This window comes from Pimephales promelas, chromosome 25, assembly GCF_988280905.1.
Source record: "Pimephales promelas chromosome 25, fPimPro1.hap1.1, whole genome shotgun sequence".
NCBI lineage: Eukaryota > Metazoa > Chordata > Actinopteri > Cypriniformes > Leuciscidae > Pimephales > Pimephales promelas.
Genome location: NC_142793.1, coordinates 7,754,042 through 7,770,070, shown reverse-complemented (window position 1 = coordinate 7,770,070; position 16,029 = coordinate 7,754,042). Strand labels below are relative to the sequence as shown.

Here is a 16,029-nt window from a genome sequence, read left to right as displayed (position 1 = left end):
TTTAATTTGCAGTATGCTTAACAGTACTGTAGTTAGTGTTACGGTAATTTTACTGTTAAATGAAATACAGCAAGTACTGGATAATTGTTGCCAGTAAGTTACTGTTAATTTGACAAGAAATTTTTTACAGTGTATGTGCACTAATTAATAATACAATTTATATATTTTTTACTTATAAGAACAAGACTAAAATATTCAATTAAATGCAGTGTGGGGGCAATTGTAACACTGAGAAATAACTCCTATTAACCCACTTTATCTCAAATAAAAGCCTACCTCAAAGTAATCACTTTACTGCTGTTAATTTTAAGAGTTTATATAATATTCCCACTTTGTCAAGCACATATAAAACACACATTATTTTATATAAAAAATGCTAATTGATGATTTGTTAATACTGGAACAAACATTTATTTTAATACACCCTTTTAAAATGAAGTTTTACAATAGAATTTAGTGAAATATGTTCATTTTTTTAACAGAAAAGTATGTCAACACACACAAACAAGCTTATTACAATGGGCCTTGTGGCTCGGGGGCAACTGTAACACAGTGTTACAGTGTTGTTTATGTTCGTTTTTAATCAATAACCTAGGGATAAAATGTATACAAGTTTAAATTGACAGACATCTAAACTTTAGACAGCAGAAGAAAAATACTGTACATCCAAAAAATAACTTTCACACCTCAAAATCAGTTTGTCGTTAATAACTTCTGCTAAAGTTGAAAATGTCACGCTTCTTTTCCACAGATAGAGAGAGAATCCTATTGGGCATGTACAGATTAAGTGTCATCACTCTAGCTTGTTTCTGATTGGAGGAATTGAGTGTGGTACAATTGCCCCCTGTTACAATTGCCCCCGGTCTCCCCAGTGCTTCGTCAAGGTGATCAAAGTACACTGCATGCTTTCGAATCAGTACTGTGATGTCATACACCCAGGGATGTAGTGAAGGCTAAATGCGCAAATGCCGTTTACGCACCTCCCAATATTCGGGAATTGCGTTTACCCACCTCCAAAGTGCGTTTATCCACCTTTCAATTGCGTTTAACCACCTCTAAATATCCTAGTTCCTAAGACATTTTAAATTAAGCTTATGTCGTTAATTTAGTTTCTTTAATTTAGTTAATTTAGTATAGGTTGTTAAACCTAAGGCGAACTTTTTCACTCATTAAGACGGTCGCCTGCCACCACCTACTGGCGGTTTAGTGTTAAATGTTTAAATAGCATCCTTCTTTCTTATATGTAAATTAAAATCAATTTCATAACATTATTTCATGCAATTGTAATTTTTCAGTGTAAATGATTTAATTTGATCAACCCCTAGAGTAACAGCCCTATGGTGTCTTATTATTAGAAATAATTGAATTTATTGATCAAATTTAGGAATTTAAAATGAAATATGAAGCATACATTTAATAATATTGGGGGAGGGGGGTGCCCTTTAAAGGTGCAGAAATTACAATATGGTGATTTAAATATCAAAGCTGAAATATCAATGATGAGAATATTTTTTAAGAATAAGTCAAATTTTTAAAAAATCCGAACAAGCAACTTTTTTACTCGGACAAGTGAAAGGCAGATTTACTAAGCATATGAAAAGGCTTAATGTCGAGCCCTCCCTATATAGCAATGTCATCAGGAGACACACATACACCGGTAGGCAGTGGCCCACCTTACCTGGTGACCATGTCTTGGTCCACCAGAATTTATAGTTTACCCACCTCTTCAACTACACCTCTGCATACACCAATCGTCTGTACTCTGTACAGTGCTGTCGATCACTGTCTGCTGTATGCTTTCGAATCAGTACTGTGATGTCATACACCAATCGTCTGTACTCTGTATCAACGCATTCTCACCCCAAGGGTCACCTTTGACCATGCTTCAATATTTGACGTTTTAGGCGCCCTTTAGCGTCACTTACATGACGCGATCCTACGACGTCATCTAACTGACGCTAAAGGAAAGCGTCAGTTAGAGGACGCGGTTAGGTTTAGGTGTGGGGTGGGAGTAGGGTACACGCGATCCTAGGGCGTCATCTGACTGACGCTAAAGGGCGCCTAAAGCGTCAGATATTGAAGCATGTCCAAATGCTTCCCAAGGCGTCAGTTAGGTGACGCCTTGGGAGTGAGAATGGGCTGTCTGTATAGTGTTGCTTCTAGTTGATCACTGTATATTTTCGAATCAGTACTGTGATGTCATACCCAGGGATGTAGTGGAGGCTAAATGCACGTAAATGCCATTTACCCACCTCCCAATATTCGGGAATTGCGTTTGCACCTCCAAAGTGCGTTTATCCACCTTTCAATTACGTTTATCCACCTCTAAATATCCAGTAGTTCCTAAGACATTTTAAATTAAGCTTATGTCGTTTTAGTTTCATATTGTCCACACTCTAAAAAATGATGAGTTGGATTTACTTAAAATATATATGCACCATTTTTGTATCAAAAAATGTGCACATATCTTTTAAGTAAATCCAACACAGTGCAGGCCATGTGAGATCAAAATAAATCTTAGTTCTGTTAACTTAAAATTTAAGCTCATTTATATATATAAAATAAGACAATTAAATCAGTTGAACCAACCATTTTAACTTAGTTTAGATCTTCAGCTTACATGTCTTAAAATAAATAACATGCAAATTACACACAATAAAGCATTTCACTTTATTATTTATTTAAATTGCATCTTAAAATATATTCAAATAGAAAATAGTTGTTAAAATAATAATAATAATATAGTCACAATATTACAGTTTTTCTTGGATCAAAGAAATGAAGGCTTGGTGGGCAGAAGAGACTTCTTTTAAAAATATTAAACAATCTTAGTGTGTGTGTGTGTGTGTGTGTGTGTGTGTGTGTGTGTGTGTGTGTGTGTGTGTGTGTGTGTGTGTGTGTGTCTATATATATAATTATATATATATATATATATATATATATTATTTTTTTCAAAAACCAATAAAAAAAACAATTAATTGCAACAAATTAGTCCATTATTAAATACCTATAAATATAAAAAAATAGTCTATTAAATAATATCTATTAATTTAAACAAAACAGAAGTTAATTAATGACTTTCCTCCAGAGGTTATGAACGAATCTCTTCAAAAACATTTTAGCAGTAACTACTGGAAAACAGTAAAGATCTACAATCTTTATTTGAAGCTAAAGTTTTGTTTAAAGGGTATTTACTTATTTTGATAATAATTTTGAAGGTTTAATTTACTGAATTAATGCTGTCATTTAGGAATAATATTGTGCTAGAATCAAGATTGCCATTATTTAATGATAAATCGTGCACACACGGAGCTGTAGGCAATGTGCTTTCGAAATTAATATTTGTATGTTAACGTTACCAAAAGTAGGCTAACCCGCGCCCAAGGCCCCCTTTCCCGCGATCCATGTAGGCCTATAGACAATAGAGATAGAGAACATGGGAATTTGTAAGTATGCAAAGTACATTAGTTTTATCCAAAAACAACTCGCTAATAAAGTAGGCCTATAATCTATCCGTGGGGGAGAGAGAGCGCAGTCCGAATTGGTCACACCGAACGCGTCAAACACGTCAAGTCTAGTTAGACGCTTGAATCTTCTGCAGCCCGCTCAAGTTCAAAATTTTCTACTGAGAAACACGTTGGCGGCAAACGAGTCACCCAATTCGCGACGCCCGGCGCGAATGATGCGTCTTCGCGTCTTTGCATTGACTATGAATGTACTCTGCTATCGCAATTAAATTCGCGTTCGGTGTAAACACACCATTAATGCATATACGAGCCAACATCATGGTCATATATTTTGAAAAAACACAATATATAGCTACTCGCGTGCAAAACACTTATTTCATTCGTTAACATGTAGACTACAAATGTTTGCATTCGTAAGAAACGTTTCTAATTGTTGATGCAAAATTTGTAGCAATTCTGAAATTCAGTTAAAAGTAAATTTCTTGACCAAAAATGCAATAAATGATCATGTGTAGGCCTAAGTACAAAAATTAAGCTTACCGCTTCTCAACGTCTTCACATGTGTTTCATATTTTTTTTGTCTGGATAGGCATCACGGGAAATTGCATAGCCTATATCACGTGGCTCATACAGTTACTTAAACTGATATAATCGATTTACTTAATTTTGATGCAATTATTGTAGTAGTTGACATGCATTATGTTTTTTTATTATTTTATTTATGCATACATTTAAGTGCACCTAGTAGCTTATATTTTTTTGTTACACACATATGTTAAGTAAACGTTGAAAAGTTAGGAATACTTATTTTTTTATGTTTGATCCAATTACTTTCATAAGTATTGGTTGTTCGGCTGCTTCAAGATCATACATGCTTTCGAAACAGTACTGTGATGTCATACACCAATCGTCTGTACTCTGTACAGTGCTGCTTCAAGATCATACTGTTTGCTAACTCACAAACTACTTGAGATAGACTAGTCATCTTTTGATACAAGAAACATATATATGTGCACTAATTAATAATACAATTTATATATTTTTACTTATAAGAACAAGACTAAAATATTCAATTAAATGCAGTGTGGGGGCAATTGTAACACTGAGAAATAACTCCTATTAACCCACTTTATCTCAAATAAAAGCCTACCTCAAAGTAATCACTTTACTGCTGTTAATTTTAAGAGTTTATATAATATTCCCACTTTGTCAAGCACATATAAAACACACATTATTTTATATAAAAAATGCTAATTGATGATTTGTTAATACTGGAACAAACATTTATTTTAATACACCCTTTTAAAATGAAGTTTTACAATAGAATTTAGTGAAATATGTTCATTTTTTTAACAGAAAAGTATGTCAACACACACAAACAAGCTTATTACAATGGGCCTTGTGGCTCGGGGGCAACTGTAACACAGTGTTACAGTGTTGTTTATGTTCGTTTTTAATCAATAACCTAGGGATAAAATGTATACAAGTTTAAATTGACAGACATCTAAACTTTACACAGCAGAAGAAAAATACATTACATCCAAAAAATAACTTTCACACCTCAAAATCAGTTTGTCGTTAATAACTTCTGCTAAAGTTGAAAATGTCACGCTTCTTTTCCACAGATAGAGAGAGAATCCTATTGGGCATGTACAGATTAAGTGTCATCACTCTAGCTTGTTTCTGATTGGAGGAATTGAGTGTGGTACAATTGCCCCCTGTTACAATTGCCCCCGGTCTCCCCAGTGCTTCGTCAAGGTGATCAAAGTACACTGCATGCTTTCGAATCAGTACTGTGATGTCATACACCCAGGGATGTAGTGAAGGCTAAATGCGCAAATGCCGTTTACGCACCTCCCAATATTCGGGAATTGCGTTTACCCACCTCCAAAGTGCGTTTATCCACCTTTCAATTGCGTTTAACCACCTCTAAATATCCTAGTTCCTAAGACATTTTAAATTAAGCTTATGTCGTTAATTTAGTTTCTTTAATTTAGTTAATTTAGTATAGGTTGTTAAACCTAAGGCGAACTTTTTCACTCATTAAGACGGTCGCCTGCCACCACCTACTGGCGGTTTAGTGTTAAATGTTTAAAAGTAGCATCATTCTTTCTTATATGTAAATTAAAATCAATTTCATAACATTATTTCATGCAATTGTAATTTTTCAGTGTAAATGATTTAATTTGATCAACCCCTAGAGTAACAGCCCTATGGTGTCTTATTATTAGAAATAATTGAATTTATTGATCAAATTTAGGAATTTAAAATGAAATATGAAGCATACATTTAATAATATTGGGGGAGGGGGGTGCCCTTTAAAGGTGCAGAAATTACAATATGGTGATTTAAATATCAAAGCTGATATATCAATGATGAGAATATTTTTTAAGAATAAGTCAAATTTTTAAAAAATCTGAACAAGCAACTTTTTGACTCGGACAAGTGAAAGGCAGATTTACTTAGCATATGAAAAGGCTTAATGTCAAGCCCTCCCTATATAGCAATGTCATCAGGAGACACACATACACCGGTAGGCAGTGGCCCACCTTACCTGGTGACCATGTCTTGGTCGGTCCACCAGAATTTATAGTTTACCCACCTCTTCAACTACACCTCTGCATACACCAATCGTCTGTACTCTGTACAGTGCTGTCGATCACTGTCTGCTATATGCTTTCGAATCAGTACTGTGATGTCATACACCAATCGTCTGTACTCTGTATAGTGCTGCTTAGTTGATCACTGTATATTTTCGAATCAGTACTGTGATGTCTACCCAGGGATGTAGTGGAGGCTAAATGCACGTAAATGCCATTTACCCACCTCCCAATATTCGGGAATTGCGTTTGCACCTCCAAAGTGCGTTTATCCACCTTTCAATTACGTTTATCCACCTCTAAATATCCAGTAGTTCCTAAGACATTTTAAATTAAGCTTATGTCGTTTTAGTTTCATATTGTCCACACTCTAAAAAATGATGAGTTGGATTTACTTAAAATATATATGCACCATTTTTGTATCAAAAAACAACCCAGTCTCATATTAAAATGTACCCTGACTACGTTGGTCAAAAGTGCAAAACGTAGAGGGGTTACAATAATGGCTCTTAAATTGTATGACTGTTACATTTTTTTTGCTTATTCTTCTAATTGTTTTCCGTCAGAGTCACGTGACTTTCAAGATTACGGCTGTGAGAACAAAAAACATGGCGGACATTTCTTTCATGTTTAGTGAAAAAAACTATATTTTCAGTTGGCTTCTGCATAAAAAACAAGTTTTGATTACATTTCTAGCGAGAAATATATATTTTATTTTCATAATATCCACTCAGTGAGTGTACATAATCACCTGTTTGCTCGTTACTGCAAATATTTTTCAGATCTCGCCAGAATAATGTGAAACTGAAACGTTTTGGTTGCTATAACATGGACGCTGCTATCTGCATATTTTGACTTAGTTTCTGCATAAAAATAAGTTTTGATTACATTACTAGCGAGAAATATATATTTCATTTTCATAAGATCCACTCAGTGAATGTACATAATCACCTGTTTGCTCGTTATTGCGAATATCTTTCAGATCTCGCCTGAATAATGTGAAACTGAAACGTTTTGGTTGCTATAACATGGACGCTGCTATCGGCATATTTTATCTTAGTTTCTGCATAAAAATAAGTTTTGATTACATTTCTAGCGAGAAATATATATTTTACTTTCATAATATCCACTCAGTGAGTGTACATAATCACCTGTTTGCTCGTTACTGCAAATATGTTTCAGATCTCGCCAGAATAATGTGAAACTGAAACGTTTTGGTTGCTATAACATGGACGCTGCTATCTGCATATTTTGACTTAGTTTCTGCATAAAAATACGTTTTGATTACATTACTAGCGAGAAATATATATTTCATTTTCATCCACTCAGTGAATGTACATAATCACCTGTTTGCTCGTTATTGCGAATATCTTTCAGATCTCGCCAGAATAATGTGAAACTGAAACGTTTTGGTTGCTATAACATGGACGCTGCTATCTGCATATTTTGACTTAGTTTCTGCATAAAAATACGTTTTGATTACATTACTAGCGAGAAATATATATTTCATTTTCATCCACTCAGTGAATGTACATAATCACCTGTTTGCTCGTTATTGCGAATATCTTTCAGATCTCGCCAGAATAATGTGAAACTGAAACGTTTTGGTTGCTATAACATGGACGCTGCTATCTGCATATTTTGACTTAGTTTCTGCATAAAAATACGTTTTGATTACATTTCTAGCGAGAAATATATTTTTTATTTTCATAATATTCACTCAATCAATGTACATAATCACCTTGCTCATTATTGCAAATATTTTTCAGATCTCGCCAGAATAATGTGAAATTGAAACGTTTTGGTTGCTATGGACCCTGCTATCTGCATATTTTGACTTAGTTTCTGCATAAAAATAAGTTTTGATTACATTACTAGCGAGAAATATATATTTCATTTTCATAAGATCCACTAGTGAGTGTATCACCTGTTTGCTCGTTATTGCGAATATCTTTCAGATCTCGCCAGAATAATGTGAAACTGAAACGTTTTGGTTGCTATAACATGCTATCGGCATATTTTGACTTAGTTTCTGCATAAAAATATGTTTTGATTACATTTCTAGCGAGAATATATATTTTATTTTCATAAGATCCACTCAGTGAGTGTACATAATCACCTGTTTGCTCGTTACTGCGAATATTTTTCAGATCTAGCCAGAATAATGTGAAACTGAAACGTTTTGGTTGCTATAACATGGATGCTGCGCTATCTGCATATTTTGACTTAGTTTGTGCATAAAAATAAGTTTTGATTACATTTCTAGCGCGAAATATATATTTTATTTTCATAATATTCACTCAGTCAATGTACATAATCACTTGCTTGCTCGTTGTTGCGAATATTTTTCAGATCTCGCCAGAATAATGTGAAACTGAAACGTTTTGGTTGAGTCACGTGACTTCAAGAAGGATGGGGAGTGGGTAGTTGTAGAGTTTCTGGATCAAGTTCACAGCAGGTGGCGGTAATGCGCGAAATCGATGCGAATCAAGAAGAAGAAGAAGAAGAAGAAGAAGAAGAAGAAGAAGAAGAAGAAGAAGAAGGCAGGAAAAGGTAGACATTAACAAAGAATATATATTAACAAGGAGGAAAAGGAAGCGTGGATAACTTGACCAAGCTGAAAAAATGAATCACCTTGAACCAGAAGATGCCATATTCCTGGTTGATGCGTTCCTGGACGAGTGCAAGGTAAATAACATTATCTCAGTGGTGGAAAAGCATACTAATTAATGCTAATTGCAAGGTCTAAGACCATAATAGACTCTACAGACTCTACAACTATACAGGTTCATTGTCTTTATTCAAATGCAAGCTATAGTGCTGAGCTGATTTCCTACGTTAGAGCCAGTGAGAGTTTAATTAAATATTATGTAAAAACGTCTCACTTTCTTTTGTTCTTTTTTTTTTTTCAATGTAGAAAGGGTTTTCTAGATCTGTCTGTACAGTACAGGACCAGAATTCATCACATTAGAGTGAATTTTTACAATGTAATATTTATTATAACATTGGTTTTATAATGGGATTGTAGGTAGCAATAACCTTAGTGGGTGGAGGTTTATTCTGTGGCTCAATTGTTTATTTAGGTGGATCAGCATGGACGCACTGAAGGAGGGTCAAAACAATCAACAAAGCTGTGCGTTTGGCTTGATGAGGACAATGGTCAACCTCTGCCAAAAAGACGTAGAGCTGGGGAGAGACGAAAGCGAGATTCAGCTAACGTTACTGGTTGGTTTTTTGATTTTTTTTTAATTTTTTTTTTTAGTTTTTTCATCAGTAGTTGCATTCATTATTAATTGAGCAAGTTCTAAATGGATATTCATATTTTTGCAGTTTCTTCAGCAAGCGTCACACCCTCCTGCGCTCCATCAACCAGCACAACTGAGACACTACAAGACACTGTGACCATCGAAAATTTAGGTTTTTTTCCCTTTATACTTGTTTCCTCATTTGTTATGTGTTAATTGCCCAGATTTACCATTGCCTTCTTCCCTTTTCATTTTTAGACTCCCTCATTCAAGAGGTCAGAGACCTCTTGGGAAATGGTGCTGAACAACCTCTCCCCTCACTTTGGAGGGACAGGCAAACTTCCTCTCTGGAAAATTGGACAGTATTAAGGCCCTTCATGGTGAACAATATGTTGTCATCAGAGAAGCCGAAGGAGGGGGTTTGCCATCATTGTGGACACAAGGCTGCAGTAGTGATGTGTAGAGACTGTTTACCACGATCACTCTACTGCACAGCCTGTGACCTTTCCACACATGAGGCCCTGGTGCTTCATAACAGAGCATCCATGGTGGAGGGGTTCTTCAGACACCTGCCACCATCCACTTTTGTTCAGCAGGATGAAGGAGGGAAATTCTCCTATTATGAAAAAGGTATTTTTTTTTAATCTCAGGTTATATACACTCACCTAAATTATTATTAGGAACACCAGTTCAATTTCTCTTTAATGCAATTATCTAATCAACCAATGACATGGCAGTTGCTTCAATGCATTTAGGGGTGTGGTCCTGGTCAAGACAATCTCCTGAACTCCAAACTGAATGTCAGAATGGGAAAGAAAGGTGATCTAGGCAATTTTGAGCGTGGCATGGTTGTTGGTGCCAGACGGGCCGGTCTGAGTATTTCACAATCTGCTCAGTTACTGGGATTATAACGCACAACCATTTCTAGGGTTTACAAAGAATGGTGTGAAAAGGGAAAAACATCCAGTATGCGGCAGTCCTGTGGGTGAAAATGCCTTGTTGATGCGAGAGGTCAGAGGAGAATGGGCCGACTGATTCAAGCTGATAGAAGAGCAACTTTGACTGAAATAACCACTCGTTACAACCGAGGTATTCAGCAAAGCATTTGTGAAGAAGACACAACACACACAACCTTGAGGCAGATGGGTACCACTCATCTCCACTACAAATAGGAAAAAGAGGCCACAATTTGCAAGAGCTCACCAAAATTGGACAGTTGAAGACTGGAAAAATGTTGCCTGGTCTGATGAGTCTCGTTTTCTGTTGAGACATTCAGATGGTAGAGTCAGAATTTGGCGTAAACAGAATGAGAGCATGGATCCATCATGCCTTGTTACCACTGTGCAGGCTGGTGGTGGTGGTGTAATGGTGTGGGGGATGTTTTCTTGGCACACTTTAGGCCCCTTAGTGCCGATTGGGCATCATTTAAATGCCAAGGCCTACCTGAGCATTGTTTCTGACCATCTTCATCCCTTTATGGCCACCATGTCCCCATCCTGTGATGGCTACTTCCAGCAGCATAATGCAACGTCACAAAGCTCGAATCATTTCAAATTGGTTTCTTGAACATGACAATGAGTTGACTGTACTAAAATGGCCCCCACAGTCACCAGATCTCAACCCAATAGAGCATCTTTGGGATGTGGTGGAATGGGAGCTACGTGCCCTGGATGTGCATCCCACAAATCTCCATCAACTGCAAGATGCTATCCTATCAATATGGGCCAACATTTCTAAAGAATGCTTTCAGCACCTTGTCGAATCAATGCCACGTAGAATTAAGGCAGTTCTGAAGGTGAAATGGGGTCAAACATAGTATTAGAATGGTGTTCCTAATAATCCTTTTGGTGAGTGTAGGCTATTTTACATCTTACAGAAACCCTGGTTTACTCCAACAAACATGCTGGATGAAGTTTTGTTTGATAGAAACAACAACCTCACTGTTTCATTTACACTAATATGTAAACTAATTCTGCTTTTTAGATTGCATGTTACCAATCGTTCCTCCCTGCTGCGACTGCTCCACTGGGCAAGCAAGCTTTTCCAGGGGAAAGCCAGTTATTTTAGTTGGAATGAATGGTAACTTTTTTTTATTTCTTCATATTGTGTTTTTTGTTTCTTGTGAACAATAGATAATTGTTTTTCTCTGAAATTTCAGGAAGATACAACCTATTCCTTCCATCAGTAAACTGCTCCTGTGGAAAAACCTTGCCAGTAACCATGAGTGATCTGGTTGAAAGTGGTTACTGGCCAGCCACTGTCAATTTTGAGACCTTGTACATGGTGGACTTGTTCACCACGTATGAAGATCTTAAAATCACTGCCCCAGGGATATCAAGACAAGCTTTTGTCAGCATGCTTGAGTGGCGTACAAAACTCTTTGGGCGAGTGAGTGGACTCATCATTTCTTATTTGGATTACGTTTTAAATAACTGTTTCATTGTTAGGACTTGTTCTTACAATCCCCAATGTTTCAGTACATATTTCTTGATGGAGCCCTTTCTTCGTCCTGACCATTGTCTGAAGCCAACCTTTTTTTTTTTCACTTTTGCTCTCAGAGTGGTAAGATATGTGGGGACACAATGCAGAGGGCCTTCCTCGAATGGGCCTATGCCAAATTTGAGGTTGACAAGCTGTCTCAGGTCCAGCATTTTCAGTGCCCTGCATGCACACCCACCATGTTGGCAGTTGCAGTGGATGGGAACCGCAAATTATATCGTTTCAAAAGCCAACCAGGGTGTGTAACATTCAAGTACAATGAAAAGTATAAATCAAGTACAAATTACTTCTATAAAATAAATTTGACCCACATCTACATCTATAGACCAAGACCTGATGGGTTTTTTGATGGAGTCTTTTTGGCCAGTGATGCTGAGGTGTCCTCCTTTGTTGATTACATCCATGGAAAAACTGGACATGTAAGCTAAATTTATATTTCTTCATGTGTAACACCACAGTTTCACATTTTTATGAATGCTTGCCAGTTTTTCTCCCCAAAATTTAAACATTATTTGCTTTATGTAAGTGATAGAGCGGCATTACTCCATCAAATACCATAATATCATGATTTACAGCTTATTTTATAAAATGTAACTGTGTAAATGTCTGTATTTGCCCTCATCTGTTTAAGAATCCAGGAAAAGGGAGATGTGGTGCGGGTCAGTGGACCGCAGCACGAGAGTCCGCCAACAAGTCTGCAAGTAAACTAGATGAGGAAGGTGTTGAAGTGGCTGTCTGCCGTCATGGGGTTTTGTTGAAGGGATTGAATATGTTCCGTGGAGAAATTTTTGCATACCCATTATATCTCCAGAAACAGCTAGCTTCACAGAACGTTCAGTTCTTTTGCTCTGATGTGTTCTGCAAATATTGGCCATATCTGGAGAGAGTTGTGGACCACTGTCCAGAGTTGGAGGACTTGCTGGATATGCGCCCATTTCTCTCCATCATGCATGCAAAAGCGCATTCATGGATGTGTGAGGTAATCAATTAGATGTATTTCTTACCATTTGTACCACATGTTATGATTGTCTGTCCTCTGCCCTTACTTGTTGTTTTCCAAATGATTACATTCATGTAAATGTGTTGCAGTTAAAATGGGGGGGACGCAATCAAGAAGGAGCTGGAACAACAATCGGGGAGGAGGTTGAACAGGTTAACAGCTTCCTCTCCCGAGCAGCCATATGTTCCAAGTACATGTCAAAAGCCGGTAAGCATTTTTCATGTATAGTTGTGTCAAAATTGAGACCAAGGGGTTTGAACACTGATGCTCGGCCTTTGCATTTTAGAGTTCCATGCATAGGTCAAATGCATAGGTGAAAACAAGAAAATAAGTCTAATCAGCTTACAGACACTGATCAGGATTCTCTTTATAATAATTTATCTTCTGACTCGTTAATTAAGTGTATGATTATTTCCAGGTTAATGTGACAATATTAGAGAATGATCAATGTAGTATCTGTCTGATCTTTGGTCCTCACTGTGAACCTAAATTACTGCACATTCATTGTGTGTCAAGTTCGCACAGACATGCTGACAATCCAGGCAAGTGGCTGGAACAAGCGAAAGGCAGAAAACCTTGACCGGACATTGGCCAAAAGATACGTCAAGGTACTTACTAGGCAAATATGCATAACAACATTTTTGTTTTTAAATTGTCTCAGCATTTGTCAACATGGACATTTCTTTTGGACAGACTGTACAAAGGATTGCAGAGGCAACAAAAGACCTAGAGAAACTCACCGCTGAGTTATCTCTACAGCAAGACACAGTCCAGCAGTGGGTGTCTGATGTTCAGCAGTGGACCTCAGGTAATTTGAAAAAATTATTTAATGGCATATTTTAAAGCATCATTGGCTCTGCTCTTATACAGGGGATCTAAAAGAGGCTGATTGTAAATGGGCATTCATTTGTTTTTTTGTCATACAAAGAAGCAACAATCCAAAATGACCTGCAGAGGACCATCGAGGGGCTATATTTGGGCATCAAACAGCGAAAATTTCAGCTGTATCGTCAGTCTGGTGAGAGCAGAAAAGGCAACTAGTAATGCAGATTTTTGAAAAAATGAATTCACTACTGATTTATACATAGTAAAAATAGCAAACCCATTTATATAAAAAAAAGTATGTTTACTACAAGTCAGGGCAGCATACTGAAAAACTGTCAATCATAATAAGGTTTAGTGCAATATCCAAATATTTCCAATATTTCTGCAAAGTGCAGAGATGTCCTGACCTATCTATTTTGTCCTCTATTTAAAAAAAAAATGTATGATTGTTTAAAATAGATTCTGGAAAAAATGCAAAAAAGATTACACAAAATCTGTCACAATAATCATAACACATACATGCATATTGTGAAGTCGTATTTTGTATGGTGCTATTGTGTAGTCATCGTGTGAATCCACACTCATTTTGTGTTTCTCATTGTAGGTGGGAATAAGCGAAGGCATCAACTGAGAAAAAAGATTGCTGTTGAGAAGAAAGCCTTGGAAATTGCCATCAATGACTACAATGCTACTGTGGGGGAAGTTGAAAAACTCCCTCCTCCCAATGAACTCCTGGCTGTGGACAACTACTCCTGGCCATGGGAATGTAAGTACTTCCTCTGAAATGCACTGAATACAATTTGTTTTATGCACACATCTTGATGTAAATATGGAATTTGATGTAAAAAATGTTATCTGATGTTAAAAAAATAAGACATGGGGCATTATGCAAAAAAAAAAAAGAATGCAATTTGTAAATGTATGTGATCAAACCCCTTCGCGAAGCGCTGGGGTTCTATCTCATCCTTCCAGGGTTTATTTCTCTATTGTAGTAGTACAGCATGCAAAATATCTTCTGTCCCAATATTTTTAAAGGCTGTAAGATCACACTTTGACGTAATGTATTGCAGGTCATGGTGATATGGAGCGGAAAAAAAAAATCTTTTTGACAAGGTAATGCTGCTGGCTAGACTGAAAGAAGAAGAAGTTATTGTGGTTCGTGAAGTCAAGCAGCACATGGAGTACATGAGGAGTGTTGCTGGACTGATTGTAGAGTTTACCTTTCAGCTCACTGAAGACACCAATGGGAAATGTAAGGACAATAAATAGTTTTTTTCAATTTGCTTCTCTGGAAACCATTGGCTCATTTCTTTATATTTTAATGTCACATTTTCAGGCAGTACAGAGGGCTTAATGGAGAAAGGACGTGAGGGACTACTTTCTGTACTGAAGAAAAGATTGTGTGAAGTTGAAGCACAACTGGCTACAGCACGCACAACATACAAAAGTATTCTTGGACTGCAAACATTGTCCTTCGATGACTTCTCTGAAGAGGAAGACTTAGAGGATACTTCCTCAACTGATGAGGAACTGGGAGAGTAGTTATTAGGTAGAAAATGTGTATGACTCTATGAAGATGTCAAAGCACAAGATGTCAAACATGAGAAATTACCTTGTTTTTTTTTTTTGTTTGTTTTTTGCATTACATTGGTTGAAATGTATTGCGCATCCATACATAGCTTCATTGTATTTGTATATAATTTGTATATGTAATGTAGTTAACTGTACATAGCCTATTGTATTGTTATTCTCTACAACAGTGTGCTATGATTCCACATGTTAGAATATTCTCTCTCTCTCTCTCTCTCTCTCTCTCTCTCTCTCTCTCTCTCTCTCTCTCTCAATTCAATATTGCTTTATTGGAATGACTGTAAATATTACAATATTGCCAAAGCCTTTAAAAAGAAATCAAAATAATAAAATATTTTAACATAACTTCAATCTAAATGTACTTCTTAAATAAATTGTACAAATTAACAGTGTAACAAATTATAATATCTCTGAACATTTTACACCACAGTGTTTTAACATACATACAAATTATAATATACGTGAACAATTTATGTTTTGTTTTTGTTTTCCCTGTCGGGAAAAATGGACATTAAGTGGAAAATTAAATATCTCTTGTTTTTAAAGATATTTGTGTTTTATAACTTGGCACTACAGTAGATTGACATCAAATATGATGGTTTTAAAAATCACACCTTCAGTTATGAAAAACAAATGTTAGCCAGTCTTTTTCCAGACAATATTGGGGGAAAAAGATACTCTGGGAAAAATGTTTTGTTTGAAATTGTTAATTGGAAAAATTAGCAATTAGACAAAAACAAAATATTCTTAATGATCTTTTTTAAAACAAAATTTTATATACATAAATGTAAATTTTCAGGTCA

General features: G+C 36.2%; 1 pseudogene; it reads left to right on the top strand.

Annotated features, from left to right (window-relative positions):
• The first annotated feature begins 7,961 nt into the window (after window positions 1–7,961).
• LOC148965026 (uncharacterized) lies at window positions 7,962–15,474 on the top strand (annotated as a pseudogene).
• The last annotated feature ends 555 nt before the right edge of the window (window positions 15,475–16,029 follow it).